Source organism: Heptranchias perlo, chromosome 6 (genome assembly GCF_035084215.1).
Source record: "Heptranchias perlo isolate sHepPer1 chromosome 6, sHepPer1.hap1, whole genome shotgun sequence".
Lineage (NCBI taxonomy): Eukaryota > Metazoa > Chordata > Chondrichthyes > Hexanchiformes > Hexanchidae > Heptranchias > Heptranchias perlo.
In genome coordinates this window covers 72,778,294-72,794,339 of record NC_090330.1, presented here as the reverse complement: position 1 = coordinate 72,794,339, position 16,046 = coordinate 72,778,294, and the positions used below count along the sequence as shown (strand labels likewise).

The 16,046-nt window shown below is 49.1% G+C and overlaps 1 long non-coding RNA gene across 2 annotated transcripts in view; it reads left to right on the top strand.

The window, feature by feature from the left end:
• Nucleotides 1-9,665: 9,665 nt before the first annotated feature.
• LOC137322554 (uncharacterized) overlaps nt 9,666-16,046 on the top strand; it is a 43,821-nt gene continuing 37,440 nt past the window's right edge. For both annotated transcript variants that reach the window (XR_010963172.1, XR_010963171.1), the window contains exons 1-2: nt 9,666-9,731; nt 15,404-15,560. This is a non-coding gene — a long non-coding RNA (uncharacterized lncRNA). The remainder of the gene's footprint in view (nt 9,732-15,403; nt 15,561-16,046) is intronic.

Sequence of the window (16,046 nt, the reverse complement as noted above, 5' to 3'; positions counted from 1 at the left end):
AACTGCACTTGATATCAAGGCAGCATTTGACCGAGTGTGGCACCAAGGAGCCCTAGTAAAATTGAAGTCAATGGGAATCAGGGGGAAAACTCTCCAGTGGCTGGAGTCATACCTAGCACAAAGGAAGATGGTAGTGGTTGTTGGAGGCCAATCATCTCAGCCCCAGGACATTGCTGCAGGAGTTCGTCAGGGCAGTGTCCTAGGCCCAACCATCTTCAGCTGCTTCATCAATGACCTTCCCTCCATCATAAGGTCTGAAGTGGGGATGTTCACTGACGATTGTACAGTATAGAACTCCATTCACAATTCCTCAGATGATGAAGCAGTCCGTGCCCACATGCAGCAAGACCTGGACAACGTCCAGGCTTGGGCTGATAAGTGGCAAGTAACATTCGCGCCATACAAGTGCCAGGCAATGACCATCTCCAACAAGAGAGAGTCTAACCATCTCCCCTTGACATTCAACTGCATTTTTTTTTATTCGTTCATGGGATGTGGGTGTCGCTGGCAAGGCCAGCATTTATTGCCCATCCCTATTTGCCCTTGAGAAGGTGGTGGTGAGCCGCCTTCTTGAACCGCTGCAGTCCGTGTGGTGAAGGTTCTCCCATAGTGCTGTTAGGTAGGGAGTTCCAGGATTTTGACCCAGCCACGATGAAGAAACGGCGATATATTTCCCAGTTGGGATGGTTTCTGACTTGAAGGGGAACGTACAGATGGTGTTGTTCCCATGTGCCTGCTGCTCTTGTCCTTCTAGGTGGTAGAGGTCATGGGTTTGGGAGGTGCTATTGAAGATGCCTTGGCGAGTTGCTGCAGTGCGTCCTGTGGATGGTGCGGCGGTGGTGAAGAGAGTGAATGTTTTGGGTGGTGGATGGGGTGCCAATCAAGCGGGCTGCTTTGTCCTGGATGGTGTCGAGCTTCTTGAGTGTTGTTGGAGCTGCACTCATCCAGGCAAGTGACTTGTGCCTTGTAGATGGTGGAGTCAGGAGGTGAGTCACTCGCCGCAGAATACCCAGCCTCTGACCTGCTCTTGCAGTCGGAGTATTTATGTGGCTGGTCCAGTTAAGTTTCTGGTCAATGGTAACCCCCAGGATATTGATGGTGGGGGATTCGATGATGGTAATGCTGTTGAATGTCAAGGGGAGGTGGTTAGATTCTCTCCTGTTGGAGATGGTCATTGTCTGGCACTTGTCTCATTTATGGATGAATAAATGAAATTGTGTAAACATAACAGAACTATTCACCCTTGTGCATTCCCTTGTTCATGTGCCTTTATCTATCCTAGTGCTCCTACGAGGTGCTTCCCCAGTGGCTGGAGCATGGGTGGTGGAAGGCTGCTGGCCTTCAATGGAGAAACGTCCAGATGGCCTTGGAGGATGACCTCGAGCAGCTCTGAGCCAGGAGGGCCCGGCTTCAGACTGCACCATCTCAGCATGGGCTGCAGCAGTCTGCCCTGGCTGGCTGATAGGTAACAACAGGGACACTGGCGGAGTGGCAGGGGGGTGGAAGCAGGAATGGTGTCATCCTGAGAGAGGACAAAGGGCCCGACTGCCATGGCGCCACTGCCACTCTCCCGGGGTGGCGCCTCAGCAATCCTGGTGATCGGCTGGAGAACGGATTGCTGAAGTGCTGTGATGCACTGGAAGCCCCGTTCCACAGTGGTCCCCAGAGCCACGATAGCAGCAGTCTGAGCTTCCAAGGCAGCAGTCTGAGCTCCAAATGCAGCAATCTGACCTTGGATGGCAGATGTTTGTGCTGCAATGGATACTGTGACATCAGTCATCAGACGTTGCATCATGGTGGGTTCCACAGGTGCACTGATAGAGGTGATCACCCGTTCCATGTTGGAAAGGATGGGCTCCAAGCTCTGTTCAAAGCCCTTCTCATTGTGCGCAGGCTTTCTGGCAGGCTTTCCAGTGCCCCAAGCATTTGTTAGTGTACGCCCATCAGCCTTCTTCTGTAGCCTGGCCCATCGAAGTCCTCATCTGACTCCTCAGCAGCAGAACTAGTGAGTGACCTCACCCTCTGGCGAGCTGGCACCTGTGGTATCCGTTCCCTCCACCCCGGCTCCAGCACACTTGTGCTCGGTGTCTCACCACGTGCAGATCCCTCCTCTAACCTAACCTCTAAAGAACGCGCAGTGTCAGTCTCTGAGCTGGTGGAAGCAAGTGTCAGAGCGAGTGACGGTGTGGCTTCAGTGTCCCCCTCCCCCTCCTGCTCCTCCTCCTTGGGTGCCGTCACGTGTTCTTGGGTATCTGCAATGACAATGGGAAACAGGTTGAGTTGTGGAGTGGGGAGAGGAGCAAGTAAGAGGTGTGCGCTGAAAGCATGTGCAGTATGTGAGTCAGAAAAGATTATGGGAGGAGGGAGATGTGGAAAAGGAGAAGGAGCATTCTATGCGCAGAGATCCCGTTCATCAGGACCTCCAGCACCTTGTGACAGCTGCAGCGATGGCCCGCCCAACGATCCGCTGCACCGTCCCCTCTAGGGGGGTGAGGATGTGCAGACGTGCCCGTCCAGCCTCAGGTCGCTCCTGCTGCCTGGTGTTATACGCCACCTTCTCCTGCAAGACAGAGGACAGTGTGTCAGTGAGTGTCCTGCAAGGTGTGTGGGTGATGTGCCTGTCATGGTAGAATAGCTGCCAGTTCGTCTGACTTGTGAGTGGTGATTGTGTGGCTTGCAAGTGTGGTACTATGTGCGGGTGAGATGCAGCATTGAGTATGGATGGGCAGTGTTTGTTGGTGGGTGGGTGGGTGACCGGTGGTGTTGTGCATGGAGTATTGGCACAGTTGGTAGGATGTGCCACTTGACACTTGCATTCACTCACCTTGACCACTCGTGTCAAATCATTAAATTTCTTCCGGAACTGCACCCACGTGCGTGGTGCGATGCTCCTAACGTTCACCTCCTGCACCACATCCTGCCAATGCCTGCACAGTTGTAGTCTGGAGGGTCTCCGGCCACCCTGCGGGTACATGCTTGCCCTCCTCTGGTCCAGGCCTTCCACCAGGGCCTCCAGAGCATCGTCCGAGAAACTTGGTGTCCGCTGTCTTGCTGGTGCAGCTACTCGCGATGCCATTCTCCCTTCTCCTACTTGGCTGTGTATCTGCCATTGGAAATGTGCCTGCACCATTAAGAAGTGCAGGCTGCTGATGACGTGCGCTGTGCACGCCACATTTCCAACTTCCTCATTCTCCGTGCAGCCTCTCAGCAGCGAGGACTGTGCTTGGTGCACATAGATTTCATGGTAAGTATCAGGCAGCACGAAGTTCACGTGCTGCCTGCGTAGGGTCCGTCTGGCGCGGGGTGGTAGCACATCATGCTATCATCGCTCAGAATGGACCCTTATCCAATTTTTCCCCCTGGGTATTCTGCGGTGAGTGACTCACCTCCTGACTCCCCAAAGCCTTTCCACCATCTACAAGGCACAAGTCAGGAGTGTGATGGAAAACTCTTCACCTGCCTGGATTAGTGCAGCTCCAACAACACTCAAGAAGCTCGACACCATCCAGGATAAAGCTGCCCGCTTGATTGGCACCCCATCCACCACCCTAAACATTCACTCCCTTCACCACCGGTGCACCGTAGCTGCAGTGTGCACCATCCACAAGATGCACTGCAGCAACTCGCCAAGGTTTCTTCGACAGCACCTCCCAATCCCATGACCTCTACCGCCTAGAAGGACAAGAGCAGCAGGCACATGGGAACAACACCACCTGCACGTTCCCCTTCAAGTCACACACCATCCTGTCTTGGAAATATATCGCCGTTCCTTCATCGTCGCTGGGTCAAAATCCTGGAACTCCCTACCTTTTTTTTTATTCGTTCATGGGATGTGGGCGCAGTTGGTGAGGCTGGCATTTATTGCCCATCCCTAATTGCCCTTGAGAAGGTGGTGGTGAGCCGCCTTCTTGAACCATTGCAGTCCGTGTGGTGAAGGGTCTCCCACAGTGCTGTTAGGAAGGGAGTACCTAACAACACTGGGGGAGTACCTTCACCACACGGCTCACCGTCACTTTCTCAAGGGCAATTAGGGATGGGCAATAAAAGCTGGCCTTGCCAGCAATGCCCACATCCCTTGAATGAATAAAAAAAACTAGTAGGCATCAGGCATCATATTGGGCCTGTTCTCTGCTTTATTCTTGAGTTCACCTGAAGATTTGATCCAGCGATATAAAGTTATTCTACGAATGCAGGAATGGTGGTTGGAAGCACAAATGTCCACTAGTACAACGTGACTCTAGTGTATCATTTAAAAAAAAAAGAAATCTCAAGCAATTTTACAGCCAGACAATGTCAAACCCATCAATAAGTCACCATGGAGTTCTAGCTTTAAATAAATGGGTTAATGCTCATATATTGGTGTAGCACAGTATAATTTTATGGTCTGAGACTTTGGGCTTGATTTTACCACCCGCTATCGGGTGCGTTCTCGGCGGGGGGGCCCCGAAAATTGGGGAATCCCGGAGCGGGACCAGATCCCGTCTCGAACCCGCCCACTTCCGGGTTCCCCACGGACGCGCCGGCGTGCGCGCGCAGACCCCGCAGGTGGGAATCCCGCAGGCAATTAAAGCCAGCGGGATGCCACTTGTAAGTATTTATGTTGCTCGTTCAGATCGTTTACAGACCTGATTGAGCTGTTTTATTAGGAAGGGTGGGATTTTACCTTGAACTGAGACTGTTTCCCATACTGGGGGAAACACTCTCACTTCAAACGGGCGTGTTGCAGCCAGCAGCCTGTGGCAGCTGGCAAGGTGCATTCCACAGGTGGGTGGGGGAGACCCCTCACCAACACAGGAGGCCGCTCCGTCACACAGGGCAACGCTTGCCCTCCACCACCCTCCTCCTAGCAAGAAGATTCACCGACGTGGAACCGCAACCCCGGTGCGAGGACACACTTACCGACCTTGCAGAACCCCTCAGACCTACACCTTCCAGATGGGGGCCGCCTTGACCTCCTCGGAGGACGAACACCATCACCAGCCTCAGCAGCCTCGCAGGCCACGCCGTCCGCCTCAGACACGTGGAGCCCCACAACACGGTGCTGTGGCACATCCACCTGCACAGCAGGAGGGAGGGCAACCGCAGAGAGAGATGCATCGCAGGAGGCACTACCCTCGGCACAGGGTCTATAGACCGAGGCTCAGCTTCCTGGACCTCTCTGAGGAGCAGTGCATACGGAGGCTCAGAGTCACTCGCCAGGTAGAATGACGAGCTGCTCCCGGATGGACCAAGCAGCATCTTCTTACCCGTCGCCGTCAAAGTCACCACTGCCCTCAACTTCTTCGCCTCCGGATACTTCCAGGGTGCCACCGGGGACATCACCGGGGTCTGTCAGTCGTCTGCACACAAGTGCATAAGGCAGGTCACCGATGGGTTGTTCCACAGGGCCTCGCACTACATCAACTTCGCCATGAATGACCGCAGCCAGACGGAGAGGGCGGTTGGATTCCATGCTGTGGCTGGCTTCCCACGGGTGCAGGGTGTAATCGATTGCACCCACATAGCAATACGGGCACCTCCACATGAGCCAGGACTGTTCATCAACCGCAAGGGGTATCACTCCATGAACGCCCAGCTCATCTGTGACCACCGCCAGAGATCCCTACACGTGTGCGCCAGATACCCTGGCAGCTGCCACGATGCCTTCGTCCTCAGGGAGTCCACCGTCCCGCCCCTCTTCCACTCACCCAACACTGGCAACGGCTGGCTCCTCGGCGACAAGGGATATCCCCTGCACACGTGGCTTATGACACCTCTGAGGAACCCCATCACCGAGCCACAGCGTCGATATAATGACAGCCACATTGCTACCAGGTCTACAATTGAGCAGGCTATAGGGCTGCTCAAGATGTGCTTCAGGTGCCTTGATCGTTCTGGGGAAACACTCCAATACACGCCACTCAGAGTGGGATGAATTATAGTTGTCTGCTGTGCCCTGCACAACATGGCACAACAGAGAGGGGTGCCGCTGGAGGAGGCCCCATGCACATCCGCCACCCATATTGAGGACGACGATGAGGAGGAGGAGGAGGAGGAGCAAGAGGAGGAGGAAGGACCCATGGGCCGAACACCGGCTCACCTGGATGCTCGTCAGGCCAGGGAGGCACTCATATGTCAATGGTTCTCCTAACATCAGACTGTCTGAGGCGTCCAGACCTCATCACGTGCACAGAGGAGCGGCCATACCAGCCCCCTCCACAGATGAGTGGTGCCAGTACTCCTGCACCCACTGTAGTGTGACCCAATGGGTGGGACCAGGTGTTCGTCGTCATGATGAGCCCCACGAAAGGGACCCATTGCACAAGCCGCTCAAGAATGGACAAGAGGTGGCAGTAGTGGTGAGAACAATTCTGTTTATTGTGTATGTGCAGTAAATGACTATAAATAAAAACATAACAAATTGTCATACACCCTGGTGCATTCCCTTTGTGTTCATAACACCCTAGCCTTACGTTTGCGGGAACCCCTACGTGGTGCTACCCCTGTGGCTCCAGCAGAGGTAGTGGCAGGATGCTCTTGTTCGTGCCTTGACCGGGTAGATGCTTTGGGCCGACGCCCCCTGGGCTTCGGTGCCCGTGAGGGCACCTCCACAGACTGCTCCTCCTGCACCTGTGCAGGGGCAGACTCAGCCACTGGGAAAGGAGGCACCATTGCGGGTACTAGTTGAGAGGGGGGCAACGGGTGAGACGTGGGGGCACTTCCATGTCCCTGTTCACCATATTCCCTCTCATGGCCTAGGTCAGTTTGGATGACCTGTGTGAGACCTTGCAAGGCCACCTCTAATGTATCTGTCAGCCTGTTTATGGCGGCAGAATGTTGCTCACCCTGAATCCGAACAGCCGTTGTCAGGGCCTGGATGGACTCAATGTTGAGCTGTGCGTGACGCTCGAGGGAGGCTAGCCTTTCCTCCACCGCAGACGTTCCACTATCTCGCGGATACCCTCCTGTACTTGTGCCACCATTGCCCTCATGCAGGAGTTGGACTCCTCCATCACCTGCGCGATTGTGGAGAGTGCGTGTGGCACCTCTCCCAGTACCTCGACAATGTGCTGGTGCCCCTCGACGACTCTCCTTTTGACTGGTGGCCCCCTGGGTTCAGCATCTGGGTCCGGCTGAGCAGAGCCTGGAGAGGAGTGCTCCCACTGACGCGGACCCTCCGCGGCTGCCCCTGCCACCAGGGTTTGCTCATGCTCATATGTGCGCGGTGACTCACCATGTGCAATCCCAACTAATTGAGGAGGGGGACCCACCGAGGTGTGTGTATCTGCGCTGGTGGATGCTTGGCTCATATGTGACGATGGACCCTCAGAGACCGGCATGTCCTCTGAGGAATCGCCCTCCACAGACACGACGCTCGCAGACGGCCCTGCAAGAGAACAAAGGGCAATATCAGGCATGTGGACAAATGTTGAGGTGCAGCAGATGCCAAGTGATGCTAAGATCATTCGCGATCATGAGTGCTGAGTGTCAGCTTTCCGTTACCGGACGTTTCTGCAGCCCCAGCCTCGCCATCCGCCACGGACAGGCAATGTAGCATGTGGCTGATCTCCAACGCGTCCACCTCTGCGTCCGTTAGAACCACCTGGTGTGGCGAGCCCCCTCCGGTGCGTGCCCTATCCCTGGCTTTCTTGCATCTCTTCTCCTGTCAAGACAAAACACAGATGCGTGATTGAGTGATGATTGCATTGTGAGACGCTTCAAGCATTGGTGTGGGTGGGTTGAGCGTGTGGGAGATGGATGGGAGGATGCGTGTGCCACATGCACATCCCATTGTATGGGGATTGGGGTGAGTGGTAGTGTTCGAATGGGGACAGGGACGGTGGGTACGTGCAGGCACGGTGAGGATGATAGTTGAGTGGCTGTGAGGATTGATGCGGGAGCGCTGTGGTGGCAGTGCAGAAGGGGTTGTGAGGTGTTTGAGGTGATGTGGAAGACGGAGTGTGGGAGAATGCGTTAGTGTACTCACTTTGCCGGACCTAGTGAGATCATTGAATCTCTTGTGACACTGGATCCATGTTCTTGTGGTGTTGCCCCTGCTGCTGACCTCCGCGGCCACCTCCGCCCATGCCTTCCTGGTGGCGGAGGCAGGGCACTTCCTTCCATCACTGGGGAACAACGTCTCCCTCCTCCTCCTTACCCTGTCCAGCAGCAGCTGGAGTGAGTCGTCAGAAAATCGTGGGGCAGCCTTACCCCTGGGGTGCTCCATGGTGTGCTACTTCTTGTTTGCAGCAGGAGGAGCATTGGTGGACTGCCCCTTTAAATAGAGCTCCACCACCACTCAGACGTCACTGCGCATGCGCAGGCCGCCTGCGCGCAGCTGAGCAGCGGAAAACCCGTAACCACAGGTAAATGACTTCAATTATCCTGTGATCGCGCGGGGGACGCACTCATTTCACGCGCCCGATAGCCCCCCCCGCCGGGAACCCGCAGGCCTGCCAACATCGGGCCCTTTGGATCAGTCCTTTCGGTAGTACGTTTGCAGTGACAGTCTCCCACTGCTTGCACTAGATGTACAAATGGAAGGATAACACACCAAAAATATATCATTTTTGGATTGTGACCTCAACTTCTCATTGCTAATTTATTTTAGAATATAATTTACTTTGTAAACTTTGACAGTTATCAGATTGCAGATTTTTATTTTTAACTGGATTAAATGTAGCTCTGAGGATGAGAGGAAATCACTGGAGCTGGTACTCCAGCCAGATGCCCTGCCAATTTTGCAATTTTTAAAATGGACTCACTCAACCATATGTGGTAGAATCTTCTTGCATATTCAATCTTCTAAATATTTCTGCTTTGTAGTTTTGCTTTTTTTCTTGGAAAAATCCACCGTTTCGCTTGTGTTTACCAATCTATGAACCATGATATTTAAATGAAGCACAGATTAAACTTATGCCTGAGTAAACATGCATCGTCAGAGACTGATGCTAAAGCTGAATGCGTACTTTTATATAAACATTGAAAAAACACAGGTTTTATATTGATAATATAATATAAGAGTCTTTGGTGGCTAATCTAATGGCTGGAGGACAGTATTGAAGCCCACAAATAGAATTTTGAAACAGATTTGAAAAATCTCACTGACATGCAATCTTCTTGACAAAACAATTCTATACCTTCATGGTTCAGCAACACTATCTGCTTTCAAATTAGTTCTTTTGGAAAATTATATCTTTTTTTAATTCATGTTTTTTAATGAACTTATATGGTAACAAAGATGAAATATTCTAACTGTTCTTTTAACATGACCAAGATAATCTATGCCCAATTTAGAATTGTTTTAAAATTATTATTCGATCAGAAATCTCAGTACTTTATGGTTGAAAATTGGATGAGGTCAATTTATGTGTGCATTAGAAAAGCAAAATTCCGAAGTTATTAAGATTTTATGTAACAGTGTGTTTTATGTAGCCTGATTTCATGCAGGAGGAATTTTGCTATTACTATTATAATATATTTAGATAAATATTGGGGCAGAAATTGCTTGCAAAATAATGGTGAGCTCAATAGCGCTCACCGTTGTTAGTGGTGAAATGGAGGAGCAAGTTCCGACGTTCGCACATGCTCAGTGAAACGTGGAAATCCGGATCTTGCGCTTCCTGGTTCACTGGCGATATGACAGCTTCAAATTAAAGGGATATCGCCCATTGCAATCAAGGAAATCATTGAAGCAGGGCCAACTTGCTTATCTGCCCAGCTGGAAAGTAACTCATATCTCCATAAAACAGGTACGCTTAAATACACCAGGTCTAAACTAAGTTTGTAAGTCGTAATGACTGCCAAACAAATAGAAATTAACTTTTTAAAAATGTGGAGTCTTATTACTCCTTATTTTAATAGTTTTTGGTCATAAATAAAAGTTTTTAAATTAAAACATTTATTTTTACTTTTCCCTTCTGTCTCTTTTATTTAATTCAATTATTTCTTACCCTCTCTTTTCTTCGCTGACAATAACTTTTTTTACAATGATTTTAATGTACCTTTCACTTCCTGGTTTTCATGCTCCAAGCCTGCAGAGACAATTAACGCAGCTTGTCAAAAATGCTGCGATCTGATTGTTTGAGGGGAGAGATCGATCCTCTCACTTCTCCCATAGGTCCTACCTTCACTTGAACTGACACCGGGCTCTTCTCCGTTTCCTATTCGAGGAAGTGCCTGAAGAAAAGATCGCGGTATGTTAGTGGGTTAGTGGTTCACCACTCCGAGCAATTTCTGCCCCATTATTGTGTAAAGGTGAATAAGTACTTTTGAAGACGTGTGAAAAATTTTAAATGTGCGGCAAGGTACCTCCATCCACTAACAGCAACAGTTATAATGTCTTCAATGTAGAAAACATTGCAAGGCACTTTATGGGGTGATGGGGAACAAAAATAAGATAGATAAAAGGAATAAAGGAATGGATGTGAAAGGGGTTTTTACTGTTTCTCGGGCTTATAATAGGTCAGCCAGTTATGTTTTCCTGAGCTGCCCTGCCTGCTGTGCGGTTGCGAATCGCTTTCCCCTTCCTGATTCTGAGCTGAGGACTTATCGAGTGGTAACAAAGACAGACGAACAGACCAGTGGATTGGTACAAGGAAAACCAATGTTTATTAATAAGAAAACTAAAACTACAAGGTAAACAGTATTATACAGAAGATAAAAAGAAAATCGCTATGGATGCAATACAGTCTTACACTTAACGGGGTGGAAGAAATGGACACATCGAGGGAAAATTCTAAAATCACAATTTTAGCAATACCCCTTTAACCCCCACCCTTATACCTAGCTAGGTTGTCTTGTGGCGGCCAGAAAATTAATGCTCACCGGTGAAACAGATGAAAGGCCTGGCCCCTTTGTGCCCTGCTGCTGCCGTCGACATGTGGTTGCGAGGTTTACTGGATGGCCTTCCTTCTTAGTTGCTAGCAAGCAGACAGGACCGGGCCAAGAGGCGAAGAGAAGAGAGAGAGAGAGATACCCTCCGGGTAACAGGTTATTTTCGCGCCTCATCAGTTTGCTCCATTGTCCGATTTGGGCTGAAAACGTAAAACAAAAGGGGTCCCGATCTCTGGCCCATTTACATAAATGGCCGTTTCCTGTACTGATCTGTTCCATAACTGTTTTCCATTGTTCCGAATGTTCCTTGATGGTTCTCCTTTTGTCCTGGGATTTCTCCTGCTCGAATTTTGATGTGTAGGCCGGCAATGTTGATGGCTTGCCTCAGCGCTTGAATGCAACTGCATTGTTCAAAGAAACCTGTCTGAAACACGAAGCCTGCCAAGCTGTTAGAGAATGCTGCAGGCTTTTAGGCCATGTGTCTGACCGCAGCCATTTTGAAAGACCCTGGATTTTTTAAAACACAGTCACACCACGGTTTCTTTAATAACTCCAATAAATCTTCGGGGGGGGAACATGTGAAATTTTGCGAATCCCTTCAGATGCTGAGTCATGGTGGGAGAGTTAGAAGAAGTGACCGAAAGCTTGGTTGAAAAGATGGGTATTGAGCAGGTTTTTAAAATGGAGGGACAGGTGGAACAGTTCAAGGAGGGAGTTCCAGAACTTGGGACTGTGTTAAATGAAGGCTTTGCCAGCAATAATTAGATGAACGGAGGAAGCAATGAGCAAAAGGCCAGAGTAGGAGGACCAAAAGTTTCAGGATGGGATGTAAGGCTGGGGAATATGCAGAGCTAGAGTAAGGCAAGGCTGTGGAAGGGTTTGCAGATGAGAACAAGGAATTTTAACTGAACGTAAGAGGGGACTTGAAGCTAATGCAGGTCAGTAAGGACAGGGGTAGTGGATGGGAGATAGTAAGAAAGACATTGGAGAAGTTAAGTCTAGAGGTGACAAAAGCATGGATAACACATGCCTTTCCCCCACAACCTATCCCCCACCCTGAAAAATATTTTTGTCAAATGCTGTTTTTGAGTTGGAGGAGGGGTGGGGTTTCAGGGCAATCTTCACTCTCCGCACTTTCTTATTGGTTGGTCTCTTTTATATTACAAATTCAAATTATGCTATAATCTCTCTGCAGGAATTATTCTGTTCCCAAAAATGTCATTGTAACATAGGGAGACAAATATCCCACTCTTTTGGACATTGGTGACATCATAGATGTTCCAGATGAATCCAGTGTCACTATTAGACAATGACTAAATAGGCCCGATTTTAACTCGGAGTGGTGCACTTCCAGCCTCATTCCTGCTCTAATCCCACTCACCGCCATTTTGCCCAGGGCTTTTACAAGGGCCATTGCACCTTTACAAGGCCCTGAATCAGGCGGGAGCCTCTTTAAGTTATGCAAATTGGGGCCCCATGACTTACATAGGACCCCAATTATAATTTTGATGTACCAATGGGCCAGGATATATCTAATTTCTTTTGTAGTGCAGCCAGGGGGAGCAGGAGTTATCATCCCAGAACAGTGAGCTACAGGGGGATGCCGGTGGAATGGAAATGAGGTGTGGGCATTCAATTTGCCTCCAGCCATCAAGAAGGGGTGGGCAGCGGGCGTCTGTTTTCCGCCTGTTCTCCGTTGATAGCTAAAGTTGGCCCTAATAAGTGAAATTTTGTCTTTAATGTATAGAATTCTGGGATTTTCACCAGTATTTTAGTGTTTTGTGATTCCATCTTCCTATAATTAGAGCCATTGGTTTATAGTGACAAATAAGTCAAATTCCATCTTTGGTACATGGGATCGAATTCTTCCATTCTACCCGGTTTATTGTCAAAACCAGAATGGCCTTGATTATATGTCTGAAGTGCTACAAGTATTTTAGGGAAATCCATATTCCCCCTCTCAGGAATTTCAATTTAACATCTTTCTATGCAAGGTTCTAAATGTCCCACTTTGCCTACACAGTAGATCTTTGAAGTGATTTTCTTTCTAAGATGGTGGATTCAAATGGTGGATTCAGATGATGAGTTTCAGAGTTAAATTTCTTTTGGTTTATTTATCAATAAGTAAATAAGTATTTGCGTTTCATTCTTTTTGGAATCATTTAGCAATTAGCTCCAAAAATATGCCAGTTTTATTTCACACACATTGGCGGAGATTTTCACTGGTGCAGCTGGACAGAAACAAAGTGGTAACACCCCTACAATGACGGGGGAAAATTTACCCATCCGTTCTTGCCCTTTATCTGGCCTATGCCATCTCCAGAGTGCCCAGGTAGAAATTGGGATCGCATGACATACATAGGATCCCGATTGCCATCTTGGGACACAACCCGGTGGAGCGTGTGCCATGTACACTCTGCCCAGTTTTGCCTAACGGTCCAGTCAATGAGGTAGGTTTTGTGGGGCCAGGGGGAGTCGGAGTGCTCCTCCAGTCAAAAATAATCTGGGCAGCTGCTGCTCCGGGTTCCCCCCATTCCACAGACCCCCCCCCGCCCCCCCCCCCCCAACAAGGATTTACCTTGATGCCAGTTGGATCCGCAGGTAATGAAGCCCAGGCCTCAAAATGATCCGAGCCGCATGTCGGGCAACCAGCCCATGACAAGCTGTGCCAGTCGGCCAGACAATAGTTATAATCTACCCTCAATGTTCACAATGAATTCAGGCATTGCATGTTGTTGGAATCTGCGTGAAACATTTGCGACATAAGCTACACTCTGTGCTCCACACCAGACCGTTAAAGGTACTTCTTTACTCATGGGCTCTGGGAGAGATGCTTTCAATCAGGGACTCCAGGGGCATGGTTTTTACTCGGAGCCAGGAACCCAGCAGGTGGCTAGATGTTCGCGTGGAGAACCCAGAATTCAAGTGAGTGCGTCACAATCTGCGAGGTCGTTATTTTTGCTTCCGAGTTTCCCACGTGACAGCCAGCCAGATTGACAGGCCGTGGGTGGGGAGATGATTGGATCAGCAGTCGCATGACGAGTCGGAGGTCGGAGGTGGAGGGGATCTACCATCGGGGGACAGGTCTACCATCGTAAGTGGGGGGGGGGGGGCTGGCCGATTGCGGGGGTCCAACCGCACCACGTGAGCTTACTGGGCCTGGATGAAGCACTCCTGCTTCTCCTGGCCCACAAGCAGTGCAATAAATGCTCTCATCTTATAGATCCAGCCCTTCTCGTCTGCTTTCACCCGACGTGAATCTGAAGGCATGGGAAACCCGTACAAGTGAGCTTAAATTCATTTCAGCTTCAGAATCCACAAAAAATTCAGCACCTCAACTATTTCAATGAGATATGTTATCCCTTTAACAATCTGCCCGCTGTCATTAAGTGGGGACAGCTCTTCCAGGTTTCGGATGTGCGCACGCATCCAAACGTGCCTGGGTTAAACCGGGAAGTGGGCATGTTGGAGCCGGGTTGCGCTCCCACTTCAAAAAACTGTTATTTTTACCTCCCACTCAGCCTGAGCCCACTCATTCCACCCTTTTTAAATGTAGCACTCTACCCTGGTCCCCCTTTGACGACCAGAAAGAAGAGACACATATCTTTTGACCTCAAAGCCCATTAAAAATTGGGACCCAGATGTTGTTTAAGCTTCAGAATTCATTTCCTTCATGCTAATAATTTGCCATCAGTGGTAGGAGTGCCATGCCTCTTCTGCCGATGGTACAGTATCAACGTAGAACGATGTTAAGAGCTATTACCAGAGCACTGAGCAGCTTCGTGCAATCTACCTCAAAGGCGGCTCGGTCCGGTTCTACTTTACCCTCTCCCATCAAACAAGTTACTGTTGTAAGGCTGATGTTCCAAGATCGTGTGACCAGCAGGGAGCTTGGCCCATTGGCTACACATCTCGAGAAATTGTGAGCATAGTTTCCCAAGATGTGTAGTCGCTGGATGACGCTCCCTGATATTTTAGCTCAGTGTGATTGTAATCAACATAAACATTTTTAAAAGAGTTGTATGGCTGGTAATGACTTAACTATCTTTGCAGTGACAATTTACCAAAAGTTGTAAATGATAATAGGGTAGTTTAAAGACTAATTGTGGCTTTCATACTCTCAGCTAATTCAACCTGTACCCTACTCGCTGTGACACTTTGAAATCTTTCTAACTTAATATTAATCTCATGCTGAGAAAATTTATGTTACAGGAAAAAAAAATGGATATTGTATGACTGCACAAGTACCTGTGACAAGCACAAATAGATAATTAGAATTTGCTTTCACGGTCACAATAGCTCATCTTATGACACTTGAAATCAAGCTAAACTGAAGGTAGAAAATCATTTTTGGCTATTAAAACAAAAGTGTATAGTTTATTTTAAAAATCTAAAATTGCACTGTGGTCTCTTGGGAAAGCAAATATTAGCAATCACACTTATCAACGTGAGTCCACTGTGTAGGGGGAGTGGGACTAGCTGGATTGCTTGTGCATAGAGCTGGCGCAGACTCGATGGGCCGAATGGCCACCTTCCGTGCTGTAACCTTTCTATGATTCTATGAATCTATGATCTCCCTCCACCATAGGACAGAACACGACCAAATACCATGACACCTATTGAGCTGAACAGATGAACGAGTCATTCATCTCATTTGCTGTTTGTGGAAACTTGCAATGTGAAAATCAGCTGCTGCATGTCCCTACGTATCAACAGTGACTACACTTCAAACTCATTAATTGGAGGTAAACCGCTTTGGGACATGTTCTTTCTTTCTATCTGTCTTTCTCTTTCACGGGACCTTGCTGGGAGCAAACACACATATCATGCAAGATATGGAATTTTGTGTTTTTGTTGGGGAAGCTAGATGGTATCATAGTATGGTACAGCACAGGAGGAGGCCATTCAGCCCATTGTGCCTGTGCCGGCTCTATGAAAGAGCTATCCAATTAGTCCCACTCCCCTGCTCTTTCCCCATAGCCATGAATTTTTTTTCCCATCATGTATTTATCCAATTAACTTGTGAACGTTACGATTGAATCTTCTTCCACCACCTTTCCAGGCAGTGCGTTCCAGATCATAAAATTGCGCTGCATAAAAAATGTTTCCTCATGTCACCTCTGGTTCTTTTGCCAATCACCTTAAATCTGTGTCCTCTGGTTACTGACCCTTCTGCCACTGGAAACAGTTTCTCCATATATGGGGAAAGGGTGGGAAAGTGAAGTTGAGGT